General features: G+C 41.9%; 1 long non-coding RNA gene across 1 annotated transcript; it reads right to left on the reverse strand.

The window, feature by feature from the left end:
* Window positions 1-3,579: 3,579 nt before the first annotated feature.
* LOC140497215 (uncharacterized) lies at window positions 3,580-15,793 on the reverse strand. The gene is made up of 3 exons (XR_011964582.1): window positions 14,941-15,793; window positions 13,671-13,822; window positions 3,580-13,438 (listed from the first exon to the last, which is right to left on the reverse strand). It is a non-coding gene; the product is annotated as an uncharacterized lncRNA (long non-coding RNA).
* Between the last annotated feature and the right edge of the window lie 2,271 nt (window positions 15,794-18,064).

The following is an 18,064-nucleotide window of genomic DNA, read 5'->3' on the forward strand; positions in this document are numbered from 1 at the left end:
ATTCTAGGGTTCTAAGATGATATGATATGCCTATCTTCTTGGGACACTTTGCTTGGTCATGAGCAAGCCATCAACCTGACAACATCCTACCACATAAAGGGAAAAATGAGTTTGACAAATAAAATTACAGAACAAAAGTGTGCTCTCCAAGGTGCTGATGGAAGTGAATGAATGAATGAATGAATGAATGAATGAATGAACGGATGAATGAAAAAGGGTATACTAAACATCTGTTATGTTCTTGTAGAACCTAGTCCAACTCTAGCATTTTATATTTCTAGAATTATGTACATCCTCAGAGTCCAAGTAGAGTTTCCCTTTCTTGACTTGGCAGGTTCCAGATATTTACTGGAACAGAAAAGCCATTATTGCTGTCTGATCACATGAGGAAGTAAAATTGGTTCTCAAGCATGGGCATGGCTGATTCCTCACCAGATGCTATGAATGGTGATCTGCTGCTAGTGCAGATTATGAGATGGGATGGGCATGTGTCCAGTAACAGAATTGGGCTTACTACACTTTCTACTTCACACAATTAAAAAGCAAAACAATGGGACTTGTAGTCATCAAAATGTCATTTCTTCTCTGTGATCTATAAAAAAAATCACAGAGATCTCTACATCACCTACTTGAAGTGCTTGATCAGAATGCTATTTTTTTAACCCCATTGAGACAAATCAGAAAGAATATAAATCTGCACTCAGACTTTCCCTAAAATAGTAATTCCCAGATCTTTGGAAGAGGAATATTCTGACAGAATAATTTCAGAGTCTTCCTTTGTTAAACTGGTGTGAGAAATGATTCACTTAGACCCCTACTCTATTCCAATAAGTATTAATCAGTTTGGTATGATATATCATTTTGTGGCTGATGTATCATTTTTGTCCCTTCAAGTTCTACCAACCAATGAGATTCTACATCTTGTGTAGTCCTTTAGAGTGTCTACACTCTACTACAGTATCAAGTCTGGTATCAAATCTTACAAAAATAAGGCCCTGGAAGAAGGGAGCATATCAGATCATAAGGAAGAACTGAGGTCCACTTCATTGGAAAGGGTCATGTACCCTTTAATAAAGTGCCATTGTCTCAGAGCTCTGTGTCTTTCCCTAACCCTAACCCCACACTAGCTATTCCCTCAAGTTTCATCCAGTTCTAAATCTATGACACTGTGATCCTACCAATTGAAATCAAATATTACTAATTAAAGATTAAAAATTTTAAAAATACATTTGACCCTTTCAAAAGCAATCATCATTGAGTTTTCCCTTTAAGAAAATATTGGTCATGAATAAGAAATGATATTTATAAATTCACCTTGTTATGTAATATTCCTTCACTATCTTGCAGTTACGTTGGAAACTTTTACATCATTTTTGGACAGAATTTCAGAGAGGCATTACTTACTCTTCCACCTCCCATTTTTAACGGCAAGTAATATGGAAGGAAATGCATTAATTTTTCTTAACTGTTTCTTGCTCCCTTCTTAGTAAATAGCAAAGTACAGAAAGTATTTCTTTAAAAGATAAGTCTCTTCTAAATTAGGTCTCTAATTAGGAATATTGTTCCTTAAGGATTCATGTGGTAAAGTTCACTGTCCCATCTCTCCTATCTCTGCTTACCATTCTTAACAGCTATCATGTTTGTGGCCGTTCAGATGACTTGATGAGCCAAACCACAAACCCATCCTCCCAAATTTGAAGGAGCAAATCCCCCCATAAGGCTTCAGTTTGCCCAGAGAGTCTCTTATTTGAAGATGGTCAGATGTTTCAGACTCAAAAGATGATTTTTTGATGAGACAGTTTTCATCTCCATTTGGGCTCATGAATAGATGTGACAATTGACTTCCAGCATGTGTTGGGTTACTATAGTCAAGAGTTTCGAATCCATGTCAAAATTCTATTCTTGCTCAACAACAATTAGGCCAAAGTCCACCTTCATTATGCCAATTTTACACCATGATTGAACAACAGTGTTCATTCATGTTATTGCAACTTGGTTCATGGTGAGTATTAGGTATAAAATGGCAGGTATAACAAGTCCTCAACATCTTCCACATGGATTATTTATAGAAAATTATACAACTTCATACATATTCTCTCATGCAGACTTAGAAATATCTCATTATCTTTCTGCCTTGGCTAGAGAAAAATGGAGCCCAGTACAATTGGCTGTGGTAGGGTGGTGGTACTTGAGAGAAGAGTCTTGTCCTTGTAACAAGAAGTTGGGGAGCCAGTCTGTGTACTTTGTCACTCCTTTCTAAAATTCCATATATTATGTGTGTCTGCTGAATTCAAAGTCGTGGGTAGAACCAGAAATGGAAAACTGACCTTACTTCATTTCCATATGAATTCTAACTCTGGCCTGGGTTGTTTTCACACTTTTAATTTTCTTTTGCCCTAAAACGTGAGCCAAAAGAGCTCAGGAGTGAATTCATGTCAACGATTTGCAAAAACTGTGCATGTGTTCATGTGCATGTGTGTGTGTGTGTGCATGTGTATGTTTCTTAACTGTCTTGGACAAGAATGGAACAGGGGACTCTCTGGAGACATGTGTACCCAATATCGCCTGTCAGAGCTGGGATTGCCCAAACAAGAAGAATGACATCTGAAGCCCACTGAAGAAATGCTTGGATGGCATCCTGTGCACTGACAAGCATTGATTTCTGGACCCCAGCAAGAATGGGCAGGTAGGACTTCTCTTTGTCTGGCAATGATCTTTCTGGGAATATGCCCCAGAAATATTTGTTTCTTTAGCACATGTGGATCAGTAATATAGGGTTTCCAAAACCACAGGCTGCCAGGCTGGGCACTTTATTTCTCTTTCTTCATAAGATTCTAAAACCCAGTGAAGCCAAGCCTTCAGCAGAACCTCCCCTTGACCTCCTCAGGCCTATCTCATGGGTAATGTGTTCAATGTGTAGAGATGCACCCAGGAGATGGACATTATCAATGCAGGAAGTTGTGAGAGTTAGTAGAGAAAAAAAAGATGGAATAGTTAGAAAGGAAAGGATGAAACTTAGGTTGAAAAATTTCAATCGCAAACATGGGAAAAAAGCTAGCCAAATGTTTGATAAATGAAAGAATTAAGATGGAGTTTTTTGCTCTAGGTGAAAGCAGAGAGAGAAGAAGAAAGCCATTTTCAGCTTCTGGAAGGTATGTTCGAGTTTAGCGCATCATCGTGTGCATCAACATGAACAACTGTGCCCTCAGCAGATGGGGAAGGCAGAAGTGCTTGGGGGCCTCAGAGAGAGACATCTGAGACAATACAAGGGGGGCAGAGGTCATTCAGAATTGTTGCTTAGAATGGGAAAGGAAGAAGCATTTCTATAGCACCTACTATGTGCCAGGCAATGTGCTCAGCTCTTTACAAATAGGATCTCACTGGATCCTCACAACAACTTTGGGAATCAGGTGCTGTTATTATAACAATTTTATAGATGAGGAAATTGAGATAAACAGAGACTTGCCCAAGAAAGTGTCTAAGGCTGGATTTGAACTCAGGTTCCTAACTCCAGGCCCAGTGCTCTGTTCACTGCTGCTGGCTGGCTCTAAACTGATGTCTAGAAATGGGAAAAACTTACGTTCATTGAGAATTTTAATGACAGGTTTTTGAAAATACAACAACTGGTGTGAAACTATTGAAGGAGATGAATCTTATTGTAGTTCCCCACTTTCCTCCCTTCACATCCAGGAGGGATCTTCAGAGTAATAAATACAGGGTTAGGGCACTCTTTGAAGCTGCCATACTTGGAGGTAAAGTTTTGATCAACTCCTGGCCTTAGAGAAACAGTTCTTTCCAAAGTTGGGATATCCCTTCCCTCCTTTCTCTTTCTTTCCCCCGTCTTGGTCTATTTTCTCCTTTCTGTCCCTCCTTCTTTTCTTTTCTCAAGCTATCTTTCTTTCTGAGGAGGGAGAATGGTGAAAGAAGGTCTGAATTGAATAGGTATATATTAGAGGCTCAAACTAAGATAAAAAACAGAAACTTCTCCAAGGACATTAGGAGTTTAAGATTACGGAACTATGTCTCTGCTTCTAGAAATCCCTCAGAAAACAGAGCATTGCCTCCTCTTGTGAAGATGCAGGAGCACATGATCTTCTCATGAATGGTCTTTCCTTCCACAAGAATGTGGGAGTCTACTTGCTTCTTCTCACCTTTGTAGACTTTTCTCATTCTCATTAATTGATTACATAGATTCTGACACGCAGAAGAGGCATTGGAGACTTCTACCACTATCTTCTTTTTTCACACCTCCGGGAGCTCTCTAGGTTCTGCTAGAGCAGGGACATGGAAGGGGATGGAGCCCATTGCCCCTTCTGTTGAATGGGCCTAACCTTGAGGAAGATTTCTGTTGCAAAGAGGAAAACAAGGCATTGCTTCTCACATTTCCCCACAGGTCCTAGTCACATCCTTTGGAGTTAGACAAAAACCTTCCTTCTCCATCTTTCTCCGTGACATTTTCCAGATGATTGAAAAGAACCGTGGTGTTCCATCTCAGTCTTAATCTTCATCCTGGCCAGCCTCCATTGAACAAATCCCCACTCCAGGTCTCAGGGTTTTAGACTCAGGATTCTTTGACCCAGAATGTCAATGATCTCTCTGTTTTAGATCACCAACAACTCAGAGGAAAATTCTTTCTGTCTTCATTCAAATAGTTAATTAAAAGAAGCTAGAGGTCTGCTCCAAGGACCAGGTCAGGGAGTTTTGAATCAAATGGTATAAAGAAGTGAGGTCTTGAGGGTCATACATGTGGAATAGCTTTCACCTTCCTAAAGGTCTTTTACTGGAGGAAATTTCAATGGGTAGGATTTAATTTTCAATCCCAGAAAGATTTATTCATCAGAGCACCCTCAGGAAATAGAGGACTAGGGGGCAGATAGCAATAGGATGAGAACTGACTCAAGCCCAGTGACAGAAAGAGCCTGAAAGAACAGGCTCACAGAGCTGCCTGAAGGTAATAGAGACTCTCCAAAAGAAGGGAGAGGCTTACTAACCACTGTGATGCCAGTGGAGCTTGAGGATGGCTGCAAGAGTTGGGGAAAGAGCTGAAATCATAGGATCCTTGGTATATGATGTAGAGGTAGTCAGGTGGTCCTCAAAATAGCCAGAGTTGAGGAATATCTAGAGAGCAGAATAACTCTTGACTTCAGTGGAGAGTAGTCCCAAGCAAAGAACATTACAAAGACCTAGAGAACAGCGGGCACAAAACCTCCAGTGGAACCAATCCCAAAGAGAACAGGGGGAAGTTATCTACAGAAACCAGCAGTTTTCCACCATCCAAAGCATGAGTTACCCCAGAAAGCTTGTGTTTTGCATGGATATCTCTTCACACAGATGCTTTGCTGCAAAAATTCCCCCCATGCCCAGATACTCCTTACATTATTCCTCTCTATGTCCCTACTCTCAATGAGCGGATGTGTGGATACTCACCAACTCAGTTCATGGTGATTATTAGGGGTAGAAGGAAAAGTATAAAGCAGAGACAAGAAATGTATTTCATTTTCAGAGTTTCTTTGCCACGTCTGGCCCATGCTCTACAGACTCACAAAACTGAGACTTTTAAATAAATTCTTTTCTGAGACTACCATATTAAGTATGAAGAGTGCAAATTACTCAGATAATTCCAAATCAAATATCAGAATTGCAGCATTATCAAATAGAATATGCTATCTCTTGTAGATTTAGAAATATCCTGTCATCTACCTAACTTGGCTCAAAATGAAATCTTTTTCAAGAAGTGGATGGGAATAGCTGAAACCTGCAGAGATCACATGGGTGCCACTTTGCTAATTTGGCCATTTGGTTAAGAAATGATGGGCATCAATATGGAATTGAAAGGCATTCTTCTATCCACTAAGAGAAAACAGCTCCTTCTTCCCTCCTCCATCCAACACAAACTGGGCTGCTATTTGATTTATATGTTTTTTTTCCTTCTAGAGTGGCAAATTTCCTAGGTAAAGAACAAGTATAACACCCTTATTCTCCTGAAATTAATCTTCAGTCATGAATTTCCCGAGGGTGGACATCACTGAGTAGTTACGCTATACCGATAGAAGCGTCTCTGCTGCTCATACTCAGTAAAAGAAAGGACAATTTCAGTGGTTCCTATTTCACTTGGTTAAAGAAATATAGATGTACCATCAGTTGTTTTATGGAGAGATTTGCATGGAAAATGAATAGTACAGTGTGCAGAATAACAATCTATATTGTTGTCCAAACCTTCTCACTTTTGGAACTTTTATGAAAATCCTTCATTGTAAATACTTTTAAAAGATTTTTCCTAAGAATCACCAAGAGTTTTAATCTGTATCCATCAAAGTGTCAGCTCTTTTAAAGATCCTTCAAAGGAGATATTAGGGCCTCATCATTAAAATATTTGCCTCATCAACTGGAGGAGATTGCTCAGCATCCTGTTGTGCTTAACTCACTAGGAAAAGAAGACAAATTATTCTGGAAATCTTAACTCTTTGCTTCAGTACAGACTTTCATGAATTTTGCATATGTAGGTGATCACAGGAACTTCCGCCATTTTCTTTTTCAATCTAGATAAACTCTCAAATCCTTGCCAGGACTAAATCTCTAGTACTGTGAGCCTACCAATTAACTTCACTTTTTACTCTCTGCCAATTAATTCTTTTATAAATTCTTTTAGATTTGGGCCAAAATAGCTAATATTGGGACTTGTCATTGGAGAGCAGAATTCATGAAATATAAAAGACAGTTACAAGTTTTCATCATTATAGAAGTAGCCCCAACATTCCTCCATGACCTTTGACTTCTGTTCTGGCTCTCTAAAGAATTTTAGCATCATACAGCCTCCCTGAAATGTTTATAAGCATCTCACCATCTGTCCACCCTGACACAGCACCCTTGAATTAGGATCATCTGTCTGTAAAACTCCAGGATTGATGGATGGTCTCTACAAAGTTGAAAGGGCAAAGCTGCTTCCTATTGTGACACTACCCTGCTCAAAGGGGGTTTGGCACTGGTTCCCCTGTCCTTTTTCCTATGGTCACAAAGCTACTAAGGTATTTAAGGAAGGAATTTCAAAACCTTGTTGTCCTGAAATGAACCCTCAAATCCTGAGTCCATCCAGCATTGGCTTTCTTACTACAGCAAAACTGAGTGATGGATTGATCTCTGCTTCTTCTGCTCAACAATAAATTGCTACAAATTGGTTTCAGTGATGGCTTTCTATCTCACCTCACTCCAGAACAAGGGACTTAGAATCGTTTCAGTTTATGGTGATTTTTGAGGGAAAATGAATGGGACAGTGTACAAAGAATCAATTTACCTCTTCAAAATTTCTCACCCTCTCCCTCTTTCAACCCCTGATAATTTGTCTAGAAGTGAATTGGATTTCATGGAAATCCTTTACTGAAACTGATTTTAACTAGCTACTTCTTTTGAATTCCAGATTATTCCAAACCTATCAAAGTCTTGGATCTTTTAATGATCTTTACAGTGAAATGGTAAGACCCAGTAATTTAGATCATGGCCTTATTAATTGGAGGTCTTTAATAGAACCAGCGTTCTATCATTTCTCACTCATTAAGACAAATCAGAAAAACCCTTCCTTCCTTATCTGTGTTTCTGAATTCTGATTCCTGTTATGACCTTACATACCACTATTTGCAGATTAAATATGAAAAAAATGCATTGAAGCTGCAACAAATGATTCACAGGGTCCCCATTTAAAAAGTAAATTTTCTGTATTAGAAAAAATAGTCACAAGTTCATATCAAAAGGTAAGGAGCCCCAAAAGTGTTCCTCTAGCCTTGTCCTTCAGTCCTAGTTCTTTAGGCCATTTCAGCAACACACAGTGAGTTATTCCATTTCATGAAAATATGGAAATATCTAATTATCGCTCTGCCTTGGTGAACTGCAAACAGGCTGATGAGAAGTGATGGGGCAGCAGTCTTGCCCTAAATGTCTTGTGGGAGGCATATGTTAGTCTGCTAATCCAGTTATAAAACTCTGAGATGGGGGATCTCTACAAAGATCAAGGGGTTCCTAGAGCTAGGAAGGGAAAGATAGACCTTTTTCCTTGCCTTTTGATGCACAACTAGGCTTGAGTGTGGACCTTGTACCCACTTGATTCCTGTCCCAAAAAGACTAGGTTCATAAGGAGAGAGTTTCAAAGACTTTCTGCTGAATTTCCCCATGTCAGATCAATTTGTGCTCTGTGATTTTGTTTGGAGCCATTTTGTATAATACCTTTGTGAGTTAACTTGGAACAACAAGCCTGGGCTTCTCCTGTGGTGGATAGCATCACTCCCCACAGTTGGCCACACTTTTCCCAGAGCATGGGAGGGCTTTCACCATACCATTACTTAAGGATTAGTGGTGAAGTCTGTTGAACCATTCTCCAACTTCTTCCCATTTTTCACAGCAACTGTCTTTGAAAGTCACTCAGGTAAGGAGCTGACTTGACAAACAAGTCCCAGCCAGGGGCTGACTGCCGTTAAAGTCACCTTCTGCCCAGACATCCTCTTATTCTAAGATTGTATCACTTCTCAGGCTCTTACAAATCATGTCCGTTTTCTTGATCTGGTCACTTCCAGACAGTTACTGGATAAGAAAGCCTTCTGTGTGCTTGCCCATGTGGGCCAGGGGGTATGGACTGCTACGTTGCTACTGCTATGATGCTAAGTTGTGCATCATTTCAACAAAAGTGCTGCTCTTGCTAAAGAGTGATTGGGCAGATGGTCATTTTCAATAATGGTTTTCTACTTCGCGCCATCAAAGAATTATGAGATGAAAACAGCTGGGCAAATGGAGATTATTAGATGCAAAAGGAAAGATGTAAAGCAGAGGATTTTGTGTCCTCAACACTTCTTTACCAAGTTGACCCTATGTGGAAAGAGTCTTATCAACCCCAAAACTGGGGCTATTAAATTAATCTTTTCCTGAGATTTCCAGCAGTCATGAAGAACCCCAAAATAGTCTCATTTGTCCAAGCTATGAGAACTTCAGTGCTAAGAAATTGAATATGATTCCTCAGCCAGATTGAGAAATATCTAATCATCTCCTTACCATGGCCACCTAAAATCAGAGCCTGCTGAGATCGACCATGCCCAAAGAAGACCATGTTCCTGAACTCTGATCATCAAGTTATTCAGTGATGGAAGTCTGCAGGCATTCCATGAAAGGACTGCAAATTTTCAAGCCCTGTCTTCTTCCCCAAAGGGAAAACAGGTCTCTCTTCCTCCACTGCTCATAAAGCAGGGTTGGCTTGGTTCCCTCTGTCTATCTTCCATGACCCAAATTACCAAGGGACTTTCAAGCTCTCATGTTCCCACAACCCACCTCCACCCCTCAGATAAGTCTGTTCTTTATTTGGGAATTTGAATTGTTTATCTTTGATAGCTCCTTTATAGCTCCATCTATTTCCCTTTCTGAGATTGGGTCAAGGAGGATCTCTAATTGGTTTTCTGATAGTTTGAATATTTTGTTGCAAATATTTCCTCTGTTTCTTTGTGTTCTCAATTTTGTTAGCGTACAACTAACTGTTCCCAATTTGTTCTGCTTCTTTTTGACATTTCTTCTGGTTTTGCTGTGATTTTACCTTCTTACTCCTTTGCTATTTTATTGATCTGATTTTGGGCTCTCTTCTTTATTGTCAGAGTAGCTAGGGGTTTATCACTTTGATTATCTTTTCAAAGAACCAGGTTTTCATTTTATTTATCATGTCTCTGTTTCCTTTAAGAATTTGGATTCTAAGGCATTTGGAACATACAGGTTTCTGATTGATGTTTTCTAGTGTCTCCAGTTTCTTTCAGCACAATGCCCTTTCCTTATTTATCCCTTTTTCTTTTTGGAATGTTTATTGTTGCTTTTTCTGACAGCACAATGAAAACTTCTGCTTTTTTGGATACTCTCAATGAAGATTAAAGTGTTTTTCTTTTCCTATCCCCATCCCCTCATTTTTACTCTGTGTACGTTTTTGGTTTTTAAAGGTGTTTCTTTTAAGCAACAGATTGTAGGGTTTTGTTTTCTCATCCATTCTGTCAATTTTTTACTGTATTATTTAAATCCATTCACAATTAAAGTTATAAGAATTAGGTTTCTATTTTCCTCCATTTATATCTAAAATTTTAAAGAAACCATTTTTCCTTCTTCTGCTGTAAACACAGTCGTCTGCCCCTTCTGTTACTTTACTTTGAATCTTTTTAAAGCTGGTCTTATTCCCGCTGGCTCCTGTCCCGTTCCCCATCCTTTCCTCCCTTTTGGTACCTCTTTCCCTTTAGGATTTACTTTATGAATTCCTCTCTCCTACTTTCGCCAGGGTATATAGTTCTTCTCCATCTTTTGTCCTGTCCATTAGCCAAGAAGCCTCCACCTTCCTCTCCGTCCCTTCACCAAGTCTTGTTCACAAGTTTAAAATTTCATTTTTGTGCCCCTTTCCAAAAGGATTTTTCTCACTCTTCATTATCCATCTTCTCTTTCGGTTTCTGGTCGAATCTCATTCTCTGATTCACTACCCCATGATCCCTGCCTTGTGTGCTTTACCTAGTTTTCCGTTGTTCCTCCCTCTCAGGACCAGACCAATGATTGCAAATATCAGAGAGGACCCGCCCCTAAGTCCCTCCCCCACCACAGGTCCATGCCCTCTCTTGTTGACTCTTTCCCACCATTTGTCTGGATATCTCTTATGTTCATGCTCTCCCACTCCTCCAAGTGCCAATTACCCCCAAAGGTTCCAAGTCCCTCCTCCCACAACAAGTAAGTAAGCTTGTTGGGTCCACAATCCCCATGGCCTCATCCAATTTTAGGTCCTTATCTCCCTTTACCCATAGGAGCTTTCTGTCCAGAATGCCTCCTGTCCATTTCACCAATGTTACCCCTGCCAGATTTCTGCTATCACACCTGTCTCTGTGCACTTTTGGAAAGAAGTCTCTTTTCTGCTCCCTCTGTTGACATTCCTGTCCTTGCCTGTTGGATTTGTTCACTCCTCTGGCATTTGTGGGGTTTGAGAAGCAAAGAATCTCCTTAGTTCTGCTTTTCTTTCTAAACATGCTTCAAATCCTTCTTTCTTATTGAACATGGGTCTTTTGTCTCATGTGGCTAAGCTCAGACTTGCAGGATGCTTCCCCCTGGAATGCAGAAAGGTCTTTCCCCCTGCATGTGAAGGTCTTTCTCCTGATGGCTGAAGAACGTATGTTTTCTGAATTTGTTCAGTTGAACCACTCTGTGTCTGGAGTTTGTAGTCAGGTTTGGTTCTGAAGTCAATCTGGGAATTCTTTTGAGTTTCATGTTTGAGGTTGAGAAGTTCTCTGAAGCTCTCTCCATCACCATATTTCCCTGGTTATGACATTATGTTTTTGTCCTGTTATATTTTGGAAAACCCATCATCCTGTCTTTGAAATCTATATCTTGTACCTTAATGTTCTTGGCCTTTGCTTCTCTTCTGCTGGCTTGTCCTTCCCTACTTTGGATTCACTTTCCCCATCAATGGTTCTCTTTTGTTTCTTTGGAGACTTGCCATGGCAGATTCAAGTGTTTCTGTTCTGCTCGTCATTACGTTTGCTTTGGAGGACATCGATTCTGCTCTCACAATTCTCCTTGCTCGTTTAAACCACTAAGGAGCTGTGTACTCCTCAAATTCCCCAGAATTCTCTTTCTCAAGGGCTCAGTTTTCAGTATTTGTTCATTGATGCCTGAACTCTTTTACTAGATCTGGAGGTCACATGTCCTTCTTTTGTTACTAGTTTTCCTACTGATTGATATTTTTATGTTCTGGGTCTTTGGTATTCTTTCTTCCTAGTGCTTTCTTTGGTTCATTCAATCTTGATTCCCCATCTATTTTTCTTGATTCTTACTTCTGACTTTTCCCTCCTTTTTTTGTAATTTCCTTATTGGCTGGATCTCAAAGCTTCCTCCCACCCCAGGCAATTCACAGTTCACTAGACTCTCCCCCAGTTGACTTTTGGGTGGTCAGAACTGGCTCCAGCTGAGTGTTGGGTTCTTCCTTCAGGCTTTCTGAAGTGCTGCACAGCACCCCTCCCCCTACCCATGGGCAGTATCCTACCCTGGTGACTTGTCCTGCTCCCTGAGTTCTTCAGTTCTCTGGCCCAACATTAGCAGCCCTGAGGCTGCAGATCAGAGCGTTGCAGCATTGCTTCTTCTGGAATAAAACCTCTGGGAATATTTTTGCTCCTGAAGGGCTGTGACCAAACTGGACAAAATGGCCTGAGTATTTCCATGGCACAGAAGGAGAAGTGGCTCTGAAGGGTGGCTCTGATGCAAGCCTGTGTTGTGTCCTTATGCCTGCCAGGTAGGAGGTGGGAGAGGGTGCTGAGTGAGCTCAAGGTCAGGGTTTGTGTTGCTTTCCTCTTCTTTTGGATTCTGGGTGTCCTAGATCATGGTAACAGCTGGAGTTGCTTTATCTTTGGTGCATAATTTCTGTTTTGGAGAAGTGTTGGTCATGTGGTCTGGAAGGCTCTAAACATAGAACCATAGATCTAGGCTAGAAGGAGCCTCTCCCCATCTTGAGGATTCAGTTGGTCATTCAGTCAGGGCTGAGGACCACCTGCACCATCCATAAGTTGACCTTATGGAAAGCAGAGACACTGGTTTTCTCAGGGTGCTGTTTTAGCAGGAACACTGACTCTATCTTTCGTTCTGGGTTAATATGGTAAAGTCCAATGTCCTATATCTCCCACCTATATCTGCCAGGCTCCCCTTTTAAACAGAAAATAATAATGATGGTGATTTGGGGAATAAAAATTGTTTTCTTGTCAATTTCTCAGCTGCCAACAAAATAAAGTTTTGGTTTTTCCTTAAGAGAAGTGTAATATCTCCCTTGATGCTGATTTTGTCAATTAATTTAATGTGTTGCTTTTTTTTCTTTAGAGGTGACTAAGTTGCACAGTGGCTGGAGCATTGAGCCTGGATGCAGGAAGACTTGAGTTCAAATGTGGCCTCAGACACTTTCTAGATGTGAGATCGTGGGCAAGTCATTTTACCTCTATTTGCTTTCATTTCCTCAACTACAAAATGGAGATTTTATTAGCATAATAATTATTATCTAGATAATGCTAACAACCTTGTAGGGCTCTTATGAAGGTGAATTGAGATAACATTTGTACAGGTACTGAGCACAGAGAGTGCATGGTACACAGTAGTTACTCTATAAATGCTTATTCCCTTCCCTTTTTAGCATAAGCATTTTTCCCTTTGGAAATCATCTGAATGTGAACAGATGAGGGTAGACTTACTTTCTTCTGTCAGTAATTATTCTTTACAATAAATCATTCCTGATTTTCCACATCACTTTTTTTTTCCAGCATCAGTCACTGGGTGTGCTCTCTCTTGGAACACTTTCCTGATGTCCTTCTTGAGTTCTCAGAAAATGACCATTAGGAAGTTTCTTTTTCTCCATCAGGGCTGAGGACCACCTGGACCATCCATATGTTGCCAAGGTCTTTGGAGTCTCCAACTGGAAGACACAAAAGAAGAGAAATAGCCTCTTTAAAGGTGCAAATGCCTCCTCCCAGACATGGAAATGGAAAAGAAAGTCATCATGAACATTTTACCAATGGATCTCTCAGCGACAGCAGTCTTGTAAAAATTGTGACCCGACAGCGTCCTCTGCTGGAGGTGTCCTCACTGGGGAGCAATGTTTACATATACACACATATACACATACACACTTACATAGATGATTATACCTTTAAGTTTTCCTGCCAATTTCTTCTTGTGACTCTTCTCTTTCTCTCTTCCTCCTGCCTCCATCCGTGCCTGGAAGGCAGAGAGAGGAGGGAGAAGGACACCATGTTTCTGCTGTCTTTACAATGAGGAAGATCAGATTCTTTGGAGGTACCTAGAGAGCCCATAAGATGAAAAGAAGTGTAAGAGAAAAGACAATCCAACCAACCAACCAACCATCCATCTATCCATCCATCTGCCCACCCATCCTCCCATTATTCCATCGTTTCAGTTATCATCTGTTTCTTTCAGTTGTCACTTGCCCACTTACCCTCCCTTATCCTCAGCTTTGGAGGCCTGGTTTATGCTGGGAAAGAGCTAAGATAAACAGGAGAATGTAAAGAGACCAAAGAAACCAGTGGATCCTCAAATTTAGACCTATTCTCCCCAAGAAGAAATCCTTGGCTGCCTCCACTCATGTGTGGAAGGAAGAGGGCCATGGGAGCAGCAGTACCACCAGTCTTGACTTCCCAGGGGGCAAGGCCAGACTCTATGGCAGGTGTCAGAAGGCATGGGAGAGGGCTGCTCATGGTTCATAGGGACCAGGCTGGAGGCTGGCTGCCAAGCTGCTGCTCCCTCCTCAGGAAGGGGCAAGAGAGGAGGAGCCAGGCCACCCACCCATCCCCTCCTGCCTTCTCCCATGTCTGGAAGGAAAAGAGCCAGGGGAGAAGCTAAGCCATCAGACTGTTGCTTCTGCTTTCCTAGGAGTACCTTGGGGCAGTGGAGGAGCAGGAGAGGCCCCAGGCTCAGGCTGTCTCCTCCTGAGGTAAATCCATAGGATGGGCAAAGCAGGGAGGGTCTGTGTCCTTCAGCCTCACAAGGGCCAGAGGATTAAGGTGAAGGCTAAAAAAATCACTTTTTTGATGAAACTTTAAAAATAGGTGTGATGGATTGGGCAGGGGGAAGGGGATGGTGCTCAGCCAATAACGCAGCTCCAGGTTAGAATCAGGTCCCTGGGAGATACCTTAGCTGAGCTCCACAAATGGAGGTCCCTCTCCATTATAGATTTACTCTTTGCTTCTCTCCATGTTTTTGATTAGTTTTTTTCTTTGAATACTTACCTAAGCCAGCCAGTACATGTAGAATGAGTTCACACAACTTCATTATCATTATATATATATGTTTACATATACACACACACACATATGTTTACATACACACACACACATATATATGTTTACATATACACACATATACATACACACATACACACACATATATAGATGATTATACCTTTAAGTTTTCCTGCCGATCTCTTCTTGTGACCAGGTCTACTATTACTCTTGGCTTCTCCGACATGATTTATACATCCACTTTTTGCATTCCCCTGAGGCACCAGAAATTTCTACCCAGGTAACAATGTGCTTGTGGATGCTCTGAGCAGGGATGCTCTGAGGGGGCTGGACCCCACCTGATGTCTCATGGATTCTGAAAGGTGCTATGCTCTAGACAGCTGGAATGAGCCAGCAAAAGCAGAAGCCAGTTGGGTATTGTTCCAGTCTACTTCCAGTACTGGTCCTTTGGTACCCAGGTGAGTTCAGGTACCCCAACACACCCTTGTTCACAGAACATGGGCTTCAGACCTTTTACTGGAGCCTCCAGGCCAGTCCCTGCAGGTCTCAGATGCATGAATTAGCACACAGCTCTTCCTTCTGGGTCTTCTTGAGCCCTGTCCTGTCGAGTTTCCTGTTACATCACTTCTGAAATGGATTTGGGGGTGCTGGCCTCCTTTGTTACCTTTAGAGGAACACAAAGGCTCCCAGTGAGCGAGATGTCTCAACTGGAAAAAGAAGAGCCCTGGGGAGATGGACTCCTAGGTTGTTCCATGGAAGAGTTGAAATGAGTTTGTTGGCATCAGTTTGGTGCCTTTGGATGGAGAGACTCACAGGACACAGTAGAGGGCCTCAGAGCTGCTTTGTCCAGTAAAAAGTACAGAGATTCAGTTAGGAAAAGAATTCTGAGAAGATCCGAGTTCAGTCTAGAACCTCCAGTCTTCTCAGGCAAGTGAGCTCAAGGAGAATGGAATTTTCCTGATATGCGATTAGCCATGAAAGTCAGAGTGGAAGCTGGCAGAGGAGAGAGAGGAAGCTTGTAGGCTTTTGACTGGGGAGACTGAAGACAGTTTCACATTGGTTATCTGAGATGGCATGCTGGGGAGACTGAAGGCCCTTCCCCTCTGCTGGGCTCACAGAACCAACTTCCGTCAGTGGGGGCTGAGATGCAGGTTTTCCTTGACTAAGGAGATCTAGAGCTTGGGGACAAAAGGTCCTTTTTAGAGCTGATTTGCAGAGTAGGCCAGAAGGGAAAGAATTTCTCCCTTTTGGGGGACCCAGTGCATAACATGGGTGACTGAGATTTGGGGAGAGATCTGCCACCTCAATTACATCCTTAGTGGAAGGATTGTCCAGGACATCAGGTAACCTTGTGAAACCCTGGGTGGAGGAACAGCTACATTGGAGAAGAACACCTGGGAAAGGCAGTAGAGGCCAGAATGGACAATTGGCTATAGAGACTCATGCTTGGCTGGCAGTAGGTAGGCTGGCAGAGAAGACATTGCTCCAACTCCATTTGCCTCAAAGATTCTACAATAAATGTTTGCTTGTGGATGTGGCCATCAGAATGAAGGTTTCAGCTTGGGAATTATTGGGAAGTGGTTCTTTCTTCTGTTTTCTTGGTTTCTACAAAATGGAAGTGCCCACATACACAAACACAAAATTCTAGTGTGTTCAGTTATTCTCTGTCAGTCACACTAAACAAATTCACACCCTCAGAATGAGTGCTAGAGCAGAACTGACCATGGTCCTTTCTTACCTCTGGTGTCTCAGCCACTTGGTTTCACATGAGCAGGTCCCCTGCCCAGAATCTTCATGAATGTTCACTCTTCCACTGCCTGGTGATGTGTGTAAGAAAATGTGCTGAGACTTATGAGTGGTAGTTGACGGCATGACTTCATCTTGCTGCTTCATTAAAATGACTTTGCTTTGATCTAAGTCTGATCAACTGTGGACTGGCCAAAGCAAAATCCATGGGTAAAGGCTGAGGAAATATAGTTTGGGGAGGATTCTGAGCTGCCCTGTGCTTGTGTTCTGAGGTAGTCTGTTGAAGGTCAGGGAGGGTGTGTGTGTGGGGTGTCATGACCTAAGCCTTTGCTTCAACCTCTATATATATGCATGCATGTGCACACACACGCACACACAGACACCCCCCCCCCATGCCATTCCCATCCTCTCTCTCACACCTTTAGTGTCCAGATAGCTCAGCATCTAAATCAGGGCTCTCCAAAGGGAGATAGATGTGCAATCCCCTAAGGAAGATAATGTCTAAACTTGTAAAAATATTTTTCTGAAAAGGATCAGAAGAAAACAAAGCTTCCCTATAATGAGACTATAGATTTACACTTAGCTCAGTGAGTCAGTATCCCCACACTTCTGGTGCTTATGAAAGTGGGAGAAGTGGACTATTGTAGGCAGTAATTTCTTGGTAACTCCCTGCAGGATTGAGCATGCTCGCAAATTAGGTCCAATGTGGTCTGTGGATGGGAAGCCTTTAGATAATATCAGTGCCCTTCTCCTCTGGACAATCAGACATTCTGGGTGGTTCAGTCTGTTAGTCCCATATCCTGGGCCCCTCAAGGAGCCAGAGAGAAGTGACTGTCCTTAGGAGACCCCTGATACAGACTTAGCCTTATCCTCTCCCCTCAGTACCCTCTTTTATCCCATCACTCACCAATTCTTCATCTCTGGGGTAACTCCCAGGGTGGGAGCTGGCACCTCACAATGCAGCCAGTCAGGCCTGAGCTGGGTGGGAATGTGCTGAACTGGACTGGTTTACCCAGGTAAGGACAGCCCCTGAGTAGAGGCACACTGAATGCTTTGGCCCAGAAGTGTAGACACAAGGTGAATTTGCAGCACATGGTGATAAGTTTCTTATTTGTAATGGTTTAAATAAGGTAAACCAAGGTACAAAGCTCCAAGCATGAGCAATTAATTAGTAAAGCATGAATTCAACAATAGATTGCAGCGAGGTGGTGCAGTGGATAGAGCACCAACGCAGGAGTCATGAGGACCTGAGTTCAAATCTCACCTCAGACACTTTACATTTACTAGCTGTGTGACCTTGGGCAAGTCACTTAACCCCAATTGCCTCATCCTGATGAATATCTGGTCACTGGATTCAGATATCTCTAGAGGAGAAGTGAGGCTGGTGACCTGCACAGCCCTCCCTCACTCAAAACAAAGTCAAGTGCAAGTCATGTCATCATTTCTGTGTTGGTATGGTCTTCTTCAGCAATGAAGGATGAACACACACACACACACACACACACACACACACACACACACACTTTGGTAAAACTAAG

Source organism: Notamacropus eugenii, chromosome 1 (genome assembly GCF_028372415.1).
Source record: "Notamacropus eugenii isolate mMacEug1 chromosome 1, mMacEug1.pri_v2, whole genome shotgun sequence".
Lineage (NCBI taxonomy): Eukaryota > Metazoa > Chordata > Mammalia > Diprotodontia > Macropodidae > Notamacropus > Notamacropus eugenii.